Source organism: Mesoplodon bidens, assembly GCF_964165515.1.
Source record: "Mesoplodon bidens genome assembly, chromosome: 8".
Lineage (NCBI taxonomy): Eukaryota > Metazoa > Chordata > Mammalia > Artiodactyla > Ziphiidae > Mesoplodon > Mesoplodon bidens.
Window position 1 is genome coordinate 3,262,396 of NC_138165.1, and position 9,412 is coordinate 3,271,807.

Consider the following 9,412-nt stretch of genomic DNA (forward strand, 5'->3'; position numbering starts at 1 on the left):
ATAGAACTGTATTATCTTGTTTAATTATATAACTTTAACAATGGCTTTGTTTTATAAACACAAAATCATACTGGTCATACAGAAGAAATAAGAAAATATAATGGATTTCTTAATAAATATGCTGTTAATTATGCTTGTCCTTGTAACATTCTCAAAAAATGTCATGCATAATTTTTTCTCCCTTTTTGCTGTCCTTTATCAAGTACATATTTAAATTCATCATGGAAAACAAGGAGAAAATTGGTAGTGTTTTTGTGATCAAACACATTTTCTAATTAATTTTGGCATCTCAATGTCATGACAATAAATATTATTAATTTAGCTTCTTATGCCCTCTTAGGGGCATCTTTATAAAGAAATGTGTCATTTGGGAAAGTACTTTTTTTAGATCAAATTGTACAACTCACCTTCAAAAGTCTTTCAGTTAAGGATTGCTATTAAATTATTTATATCATATTTATCTTTCCCCTTTCTTCATATTTATCTTTGCTAATTCTGGTGGTAGACAGTGTGTGTGTGTGTATATATATATATATATATATATATATATACACACATGAATTTAAAGAGCATTTCTACAGCAATAATGCAACTGGTCTTTAATTTTCTTTCTTTTATTTAAGTGAAGAATTACAGTTGAGGAGTAGCCCTCAGCAAACACATTCAACTTTAATTATTCCACAATTATGATCAGAAGAGGTTTAGATAATGCCAAGTGCATGTACACTTAGCTGTAATTTGGGGGTTTCTCTAGAGATTTTCCTAGACCCTTTACTGTTTCCTTTAAGAGGTCTTTGTGAAATCAAGTGTTAAGATCTCTTCATTATTCTCATGAAGGGTGCAAAAGAGAAGAGATAATATAAATTGCTTTCTAAGATGAAGCAGGAGGGAGAAGGCATATTGGAAGGACCTAAGCAGGACTGTTTGGCTGAGAACATCCATAGTTAGACAGATAAGATTTTTTTCTGGACTCCCTTTGCTTCCAGTGACAACTAGTATTAACTTCAGAAGAAATTAAGTGTTCATAAAGGACTCTGTAAAGGGGGTACTGAATGTCCCTTTCTTTAAACTCTCTCTTATAATATTGAGCTTCACATGGACAGGATTTCTTTTTTCTCACTCATTTTGTATTTTTAATGTCCAGCACAGGACCTGTCATAAAGTAGATCTGAGTAAATGTTGATTAAATTTAATTGAATTGACTTCTTTAATCAGATCCAAGAAGGATCTATGAATGTCTGATATCTTAAAGAATAAAACTCAAGAATGCCACAGGTCAAGATTTAGATAAATATAACTTGTCTGTATTCCTTAAGGCTCTTGGGACTACCTTATTTCTTGGGCTGACTATCCAAGAAATGTAATTTCTTGGATAGTCAGCCAACCAAACTTGGAAAATGAGGTATCCTTGCAGAGGAAAAGAATTAGGCTTTGTAGTTGAATCCAAATTCTGTCTTTTACTGGTTTTGTAATCTGGATAAATCACTTAAGTCTAGGGACCTCATCTTCTTCATCTTTAAAACAATTGAAATGGTGATCAATACAGAGGGTTATTATGAGTAACATACAAAAAAAGTGATTTATGAAAAAATATCCTGTTAGTGAGAAGGCATCTAAATATTCCTTCCCCCAAAATATTCCCCTGGTATTTATGACCATGTATAATTCCTTCATATTGAGTAATTTGGTTCTAGCTAAGAGAGTATGCATAGAAGGATCCCTTTGTGATTAGGTTATAAAAAAAAATGTTGTCTACTAACTGACGCTCATTCTATTGCTTGCTTTGATAAAGTAGAGTGTCATGTTGGACAGATCCACGTTAGAAGGAAGTAAAGGTGGCTTTCAGTCAACAGCCAGCAAGCAACAGAGATCTCCAATCCAACTGCAAGAAACTGAATCTTGCAAGCAACCACATATATGGCTTAGAAGCAGAACCTTCCCCATTTGAGCTTGGTGCTGAGATCATGGATCTGTCTGATACCATGACTGCAGCCTGTCAGAGACTTGAAGTCGAGGATCCAGCTAAGCCACACCCAGATAAGTGATCCCAGGAACAGCTATGAGATAATAAACGTGCTGTTTTAAGCCACTAAGTTTGGGGATATTTTAAACAATGATAGGTAATTCATAAAAATCACTAAATAATCGACAACTCCATTGTTACAGGTGCTCAGGACAAAAAGCTTAGTCTTTCTGTACTCTCTGCTTTCTATCATACCCCACATCTGATTTCTCAGTAATCCTTTTGACTCCTCCTTCAAAATATATCCAGAAGCTACCACTTCTCTGCTACTCTCCTGAAACAAGTCACCATAATCTCTCTATTGGATTTTTACCGTAGTCTCCTAAAATCACCCACTCACTTGATTGCCACTGGGATTCCTGCTTCTGTCACTTCCCCATGTGATCTATTCCTTCCATAATAGAGACTCTATTTTAAAACACATGTAAAATTATGCTACTTCTCTGGATGAAATCTACTAACAGTTTCCCCCAAATATTCATAAAAACCAAAGTCCTCCTGATGGCCTCTGTGTCTCTAATCTGGCCCCTGAAACATCTGTGCCTTCATGTCTGGCCCACTCTGTCTATATACAGCATCACTTCTTTCAAGGTTTCACTAGGAAAAGCTGGCTTCTACTGGGTGTGCTTTGCCTCAGGGCATTTGAGTTTGCTGTTTCACTGAATATAATGACCTTCCCCCAGGTAATATGGCTCAGGCTCATTCGCTCACCTCTTTCAGGTCTTTGTTACACTTCACTTTCTCAGCATGACTGGTCCAAATTACTCTATTTAAAAACCTGCACATCATCATTCTCTCTCCCCAATACCCTGCTGTATTTTTCTTAGGGTAAAGCCATCATCACTCTCTGACATATTAAATATTTCACTTATTTTTCCTCCCTTAACAACATAAATGCCAAGGGGTCAGCCATTTTCTTTTTTTAAATTATTATTTCCTGTACCTTCAGTTCCTATATAGTATACATTTAATAAATGATTAATTGGCTGAAGAAATGAGAAATAGTAGGAGAATAAAGCAGTGAGTTACAAACAAGACAGTGAAGTGTCTTCCTGAACTTTCTAGAAGTGAGGTCAGAGACTTATAAGTGGAGTTGTCTCTCAAGATCTCTATGCTGCTAAACATGCAGGTATGAAGCCCAAGTAAAGAGAGTAGTGTTTCTTCCTTTTTATTTTAAAAGAGAGCAATAAATGATATAACACCTATAAAGTACTTGGAATAATGTCTGGCATAGAGAGATTGCACAAATAATGTTAGCTGCTATCATTACATTATCAACCTTATTATGTTTTCTTCATCTCTCTGTACCTTTTGGCCTTGATAAAAAACAAGACCTAGATGAATCTAGAAATGAGAAAGAAAGGAGAGGGTTGAGCAACATATCAGGGTCTCAATTCTTGTATTATTGCTCTTTGCGGAGAAATTTGGTAGAACAAAAAGTTGTTTTGCATGGAAAAATTAGTTTTAACATCTAATTCATAAGTAAAGCTCAACTAAGAGCATTTGCTTATAAGGGCTATTTGGTGGTTTGTGAAAGTTGGTGGTTATTAATAACATACTCCCACCACAAACAACAACAATAACATTGGATCCAAAAAACAAAAGAAAAAGGAAACCAATCCAAACCAAACGTACACAAACATGAAAACGTTGTTAAAAATAAAAGTAGGAAATTTGAACTCAAGAGTGGGGTGGGGTAAATCATAAGAAAAATGAATTGTAGATTTTCTTTAAAAATCAGAACCATGTTTTTTTTTATATTTTGGATGAAAACAATCATTTCTCAATTCTAAATTAACAAACACTTATAAACATGGTTGGAAAATACTAAAAAGTGAGTATGAAGAAGGAAAAATCTTTTAAAAATCTTCCTGTTGCTATTGCCAATTTAGATATGTTCTCTTTATACACTTAACTAATCATTTTGCATAAACAACTGATACTCCTTACTTTCATTTCATATTGGTATTTTTTTTCCATTGCGTGGTGTTGTCCTTATCTAAACCTTTTCCAATGGTTTATAACAAACATTTGAGTGGGTATGCCATGGTTTTGATTTGTTGCTACCTTTTTATAAGATATTTAAGTATTTCCCCAAGATTTCAATGTGCACATTATAAAAATAATATTGTCTACTAAATATTTGGCAGAGTGAAATAGAACTGTGTAGGAAAGAGAAATTCAAAGTTTAATAATATTATCCTTTAAAAGTCAATTATGGGATTTTCATGAGTTGCAGACACTGAACAGTTCTACATTGATTTTCGTTGGTGAAGCGTGGACCTGTTCACCTCCAGTCCCCTCAGGAGTCACCATAGACTCTTTACAGCATATAATATACCATAACCATTTCATATTCATTATCCTACCAGCCAAACCTTTTTTTTTTTTTTTTTTGTGGTACACGGGCCTCTCACTGTTGTGGCCTCTCCTGTTGCGGAGCACAGGCTCCGGACGTGCAGGCTCAGCAGCCATGGCTCATGGGCCCAGCTGCTCCGCGGCATGTGGGATCTCCCCAGACCGGGGCACGAACCCGTGTCCCCTGCATCGGCAGGCGGACTCTCAACCACTGCGCCACCAGGGAAGCCCTTGCCAAACCTTTGACAGACAACATGAAGTCACTCTTCAGCATGGGACATTGATAAGCAGATCTATGACACATTTACAATTAAGGTGCAGTGATAGAATATATTCATTCATAAAATAGACATTGATATGTGTTAAGTGTTTTATTTTGGCAGGTGAAAGTTTTTGATTCATAAGTGTGGAAGTGTAGGGCTTTATATTGTTTCAGCCAAGGCTCTGTAAGTTGTGTATCCATTCTTTAAGCCAGATCTAAAAACTTTTCTGTAAAATTGACAAAGACCAACCTAGAATGAAGAGATTTCCTCATCCTTTGATTTCAATAATGTAATTGTCTCTTTTAGTTTATTTACTATATAAATCAATATTTTATTCCTGACTTTACAAAATTAACCCATTACCCTAAGGTTAGTTGTGAATTTTTCCCCTTTCTTTTTAATAATGGATAAGGGAAAATATCCAGTATAAAATTACATTCAGCTCAGGTGTGTGCATATGCTACAGATAATATCTAGTCCTGAAAAAATACTTTTTTTTAGACTATTTAGGGAATGGATCCTCGAGTTACAATTACTTTGCAGCTCATCCTTTAATTCTTCTGCCAATCTTTCTCTAATGACAGGAATCTCTCCAGTGTAATAAGGCTTGCATGGGAGGAAGAAGAAGACCATCAACTGAGCAAGTTCAGTGCTCTATACCAAGCAGTAGGATTTTCAAACACATCATTAGAAAGAAACTCTTATCAACCACCTGATGAAATTAGGCTAAGTCTGTTTTAAAGGTGCAGTTGAAGAGATGGAAACTCAAAGATGTTTAAATAATCTTGGTCAAGGCAGGTTAAAGGAGTTATATAAACAAGGTCTTGGTTACTAGTGGGAAAACACCAAGGGAAACACAGGTATTTAATTGTGCAAAACTGTCAAAACAAGGTAATTTTGTGCCTACCAACTAAATACCAGCAATTACTCATCATTTCTGATACTGTCATGGTGGCTTAGGTATGAATCATCAAAATCACCATCCAAACTAGTTACCAATGGAAGGCAGGGAAAACATCTCTACCAACTGCTGGGACCCATGAGTAATCCTAAAGTAACTAAGATTGTTATTTTTTTCCTTTTGTAAACTAAAATATAGTTGATGCATATTATGTTGCTTTCAGGTATACTGATTTGATATTTGCATACATTATAAAATTTTCACCATGATAAGTTAAGTAACCTACTGACCCCATATACAAAAGTATTATAGTATTATTAACCACATTCCTTAAGCTGCATATGACATCAGTGTGATTATTTATTTTATAACTGGTGGTTTGTGCCTCTTAATCTCCTTCACCTATTTCTCCCCCCACCCACCTCTAACTACCACTCATTTATTTGCGCTATTTATGGGCCTGTTTTTATTTTTATTTTTTTAGATTAAATGTATAAGTGAGATCATACTTCAGTTTTCTTTCTCTGACTTATTTCATTTATCATATACCCTCTAGATCCATCAATGTTGTCAAAAAGGACAAGATCTCATATTTTATGGCTTAGTTATAGTCCATTGTGGGTATATATATATATATATATATATATATATATATATATATATATATCTTCTTTACCTGTTCATCTATCTATGGACAGTTAAGTTGCTTCCTTATCTTGGCAATTGTAAATAATGCTGCAATGAACATTGCTGTGCATATATCTCTTTGAAATAGTTTTTTTTTTATTTTCTTTAAGTAAATACCAAGAAGTAAAATTGCTGGATCATGTGGTAGTTCTATTTTTAAATTTTTTCAGGAAACTCCATACTGTTTTCCATAGTTGTCTGTACAAATTTAGATTCCTATTAAAAATGCAACAGGGTTCTCTTTTCTTCACATCCTCTCCAACAGTCATTATTTCTTGTCTTTTTGGCAATAGACATTCTGACAAGTGTAAGGTGGTTTCTCATTGTAGTTTTAATTTCCCTGATGATTACTGATGTTGAGAATATTTTCATGCATCTGTTGGCCACCTGTGTGTCTTTTTTGGAAAAATGTCTATTAAGATCCTCTGCACATTTTTTAATAGGGTTGTTTGCTTTTTTGATATTGCATTGTATGGGTTCTTCACATGTTTTGGATATTAACCCCTTATTGGATATATTGTTTGAAATTTCTTCTCCCATTCAGTAGACTACTTTATTATTTTGTCAATACTTCCCCTCACTGTGCAAAAGCTTTTTAGTCTGATGTTTGACTAAACAAAGTATCTTTTTTCTTTCTGCTTTCGTTTCACTTCCCTGAAGAAACAGATCCAAAAAAAATATTGCTAAGGCCAATGTCAAAGTGTGTGCTGCCTATGTTTCTTCTAGGAGTTTTATGGTTTCAGGTCTTACATTTAAGTCTTTAATCCATTTTGATTTATTTTCATATATGGTGTGAAAAAGTAGTCCAGTTTCATTCTTTTTCATGTAGCTGCCCAGTTTTCCCAATGCCATTTGTTGAAGAGGTTGTGGAAGTGGTTGTCTGTTCCCCATTGTATATTCTTGCCTCCTTTATTACAATAGATTAATGGACCATATAAGCATGGGTTTACTTCTTGGCTCCCTATTCTGTTCCTTTGATCTCTGTGTCTGCTTTTGGATCAGTACCATACTGTTTTAATTACTGTGGCTTTTTAGTATAGTTTGATCTCTGGGAGAATGACATCTTCAGCTTTGTACTTCTTTCTCAAGATTTCTTGGGCCATTCAGGGTCTTTTGGGTTTCCATACAAATTTTAGAATTATTTGCTCCAGTTCTGTGAAAAATTCCTTTGGCTTTAAAACCATGAGGATTGTTTTAAATCTGTAGATTGCCTTCAGTAGTATGGTCATTTTCACAACATTAATTCTTCCAGTCCATGAGACAGTATATGTTTTCACGTGTATCCCTCAACTTCAATTTTTTTAGTCAATGTATTAGAGCTTTCAAAATACAAGTTTTTATCTCTTCAGTTAGATTTATTCCTAGGTATTTCATTATTTTTGATGCAACTGTAAATGATTTTCTTAATTTCTCTTTCTGATATTTCATTGTCAATGTAGAGAAATACAACAGACTTCTATGTATTAACTTTGTATCCTACAGCTTTACTTAATTCATTGATCAGTTCTAAATAGTTTTTTGGTGGTATATTTAGGATTTTCTGTATATAGTATCATGTCATCTGCAAACACTGACAATTTTAATTCTTCCTTTCCAAATTGGATTCCTTTTATTTATTTATTTGTCTGATTGTTGTGCTTTCTGTGTTGAGTGGAAGGGGGCCAGAGTGAGCATACTTGCCTTATCATAGTCTAAGGGGAAATGCTTTCATCTTTTTACCATTGAGTATGAAGTTAGCTGTGAGTTTGTTATATATGGTCTTTATTACATTGAAATATGTTCCCTTTATACTCTCTTTGTTGAGAGTTTTTATTATAAATGGATGTTGAATTTTGTCAAAAGTTTTTTTCTGCATCTATCGAGATGACCTTATGATTTTTATTCTTCTATTTGTTAATGTGGTATACCACACTGATTGATTTGCAGACATTGAACCATCTTTGCATATCTGGGATATATCCTACTTGACCATCATATATGATCCTTAGAAAGCATTGCTGAATTTGATTTACTAATATTTTGTTGAGAGTTTTTGCATCTATGTTCATTAGTAATATCAGCTTGTAATTTTCTTTTTCCTTGATGTCTTTGTCTAGTTTTGGTATCAGGGTGATGCTGGCCTCAAAGAATAAGTTCAAAAGTATTCTTTTCTCTTAAATTTTTAGGAAGAGTTGGAGAAAGATAGATGTTAACTTTTCTTCAAATATTTGGCAGAATTCACCTGTGAAACCATCTGGTCCTGGACTTTTGTTTCTTGGGAATTTTTCTTAATACTGGTTCAATTTCATTACTGGTAATTGGTCTGTTCATATTCTCTATTTTTTCCTGATTCTGTCTTGGAAATTATACTTTTCTAGGAATTTATCAATTTATTCTAGGTTGTTCATTATATATATATATATTCAGTTCATCTAATATGTCATTTAAGGCCAACATTTCCTTATTGATTTTTTCTGTCTGGATGATCTCTCCATGAATGTAAATGGCATGTTAGAGTCCCCTACTATTGTGTTACTGTCAATTTCTTTTTAAATGTTTATTAATATTTCCTTTACATATTTACTTGCTCCTATGTTGAGTGCATATATACTTACAATTGTTATAAATTCTTCTGACATTGATCTCTTAATCATCACGCAATGTCCCTCTTTGTGTCTTGTTATAGTCTTTGTTTTTATGTATAGTTTCTGATATACTTATTGCTACTCTAGCTTTTTTTTGTTTCCATTTGGATGGATTACCTTTCTCCATCCCCTCATTTTCAGTCTGTGAGTGTCTTTATATCTGAAGTGAGTCTCTTGTGGGTAGTATATATAAGGGTCTTTTTGTTTGCTTGTTTGTTTTTTTATTCATTCAGGCACTCTATGTCTTTTAAATGGAGCATTTAGTCCATTTACATTTAAATAAATTATTGATAGATGTGTATTTATTGCCATTTTGCCAATTGTCTTCTGATTGTTTTTGTAGTTCTTTTTCCTTTTTTTCTTCTTCTTTCTCTCTCTTCCCATGTGATTTGATGACTATCTTTAGTGTTATGTTTGTATTCCATTCCCTTTTGTGGTGTGCGTATTTACTATAGTTTTTTGACTTGTGGTTACCATGCTGGTTATATATAGTAACCTATATGCAAATGTGATTATTTTTAGTTGATGTGTTCTTATGTTTGAAAGCATTCTAACA